We start from the raw sequence: 2,118 nt of genomic DNA, 5'->3' as shown, positions 1-2,118 counted from the left end.
TTTCTATGTTGCATTTAATTTTTGACAACTTCCAACATTAAAATTCCTACATAATCTATTCCAGATTCTGATTATTAACAGGTGTTTTCAGCCACTATATCTCATTTTGATTTGTGCCCCATCAGTAAAAGAAGCTCCCTGGAAAGTTTGTTCTTTAGAGATCTTCTCAAGAAAAAGTTTAATACACTGGGCATTAATAACCAAAAATCAAAATCTATCTTGGAATGACATAAAGAAATCCTAAGTGAAGAAACAAAGTATCACTAGAAAGTCAGGAAAAAAGAAAAGACCAAAATAGATGTTTGAACACGCTGAGGTTTACTCTTGAACAGAGAGCAGCTAAATCAATGGGAGAAATGTTGAAGTAATAACGCTGCACAAAAAACTTCAAGGATAGCTTGCGGAGACAGAATAAAACATGCCAGTAAAATGTGCAAAGACCTAGTGTAAGAAAGCCAAAAAGGAAGAACTCACTCAAAATATTTCAACCTGAAAAAAACTGAAGCAAAAAATTCAAGCCTCAAGATACAATACTGAAGAATTCTCTGGACAAAATAGTGACTGGTGGCACGAAGCATCAAAAGAATCTACATTCACCGTATCAAAAAGTATCGGTCAACATTCAACCATTTCAAGACATAGCTTATGATTAATGACATAACAAAGAAAGAAGACCATGCACTAGCGATATTAGTCAACAAGGTTCCAGGAAATGAGGGAACATAAATAGAAATATTTCAAAAAGGAGATGCAGCACTGGAAGCAGTCAGACTTCTCTGCCAAGAAATGTGGAAGACAGTTATATGAACATCGGAATAGAAAAGGTCTATATTTGTATCCATTCCAAAGAAAGATGACCCAAGATATTGTGAACATTCACACGGAGCCGCCAGAAATCCAGCCTGGACAGAGAACAGCACTTGAAACATAAGTTACCATTATTGATGTTACATGGACCTGGGCAGAAAGCAGAGAATACCAGAAATAATTTAACTGCGGATGCTTGATTATGCAACTATATCTGCCTTGTGGACTTTAACACACTATGGACAGTCTTGAGAAGAATGGGAATTCCAGAACGCCTAAGGGTGCTCATTCTGAACCTGTACATGAATCAAGAGGTAGCTGTGAAACACAACAAGGGAACACCGCATGCTTTACGATCAGCAAAGGCGTGTGCCGGTTGCATCCCCTCGCCAGACTGACTCAGTCTGCTTGCTGAGCAATGAGGGAAGCTGGACTGTATGAAGAAGAGTGTGGCATCCGGTTTGGAGGAAGGCTCATTAAAAACCTCTGATATACGGATGACTATCTTGCTTGTTGAAAATGAGGAGGATTTGAAGCACTTGCTTACGAAGATCAAATACTGCAGTCCTCAATGGATTATAACTTCATGTAAAGAAAACCAAAATCCCCACAACTGGGCCAACAGGCAGTATCATGGCACATTGAGGAAACTTGATGATTTCATCTTCCCTGAATCCACAGTCAACGCTCATGGAAGCAGCAGCCAAGGAATCATTGTTGCACAAAACCTCTGTAGAGTATGGAAATGCAACGATGTTACCTTGAGGACGAAGATGAGCCTGACCCAAGCCATGGTATTTTCAATTGCCTCAAACTGCACACTGAATGAGGGAGACCATGGCAGAGCTGATGCATTTTAATTATGCTGCTGATGGAGAATATTGAAAATACCATGGACTGCCAAAAGAATAAACTCATCTGACTTGGAAGACGTATAGCCAGAATGTTCCTTAGACCAAGGATGGCGAGACTTCATCTCATTTTGGACCTGCCATTTGGAGAAACTAATCCCTGAAAAAGGACATCATTCTTGGTAAAGTAGAGAGGCAACAACAACAAAAAGGAAAACCCTTGATAAAGTTGATTGACACCGTGGCTGCAACAATGAGCTCACACATACCAACAACTGTGGGGGGGGAGGGGGGGTGGCAGGACTGGACGGTGTTTTGCTCTGGAGTACATAGGGTCACTACGTGTTGGAAACAACTTGATGGCATCTACCAATAACAGTAACATTTTGCTGAAGGTAAATGAACAATAGTTTCAGCAATGCATAAACCGGGACCTTCCATCAACTCAAGTGCCATTCAA

Source organism: Tenrec ecaudatus, chromosome 4 (genome assembly GCF_050624435.1).
Source record: "Tenrec ecaudatus isolate mTenEca1 chromosome 4, mTenEca1.hap1, whole genome shotgun sequence".
Taxonomy (NCBI): Eukaryota; Metazoa; Chordata; class Mammalia; order Afrosoricida; family Tenrecidae; genus Tenrec; species Tenrec ecaudatus.
Note: the sequence above shows the minus strand (reverse complement) of the source record.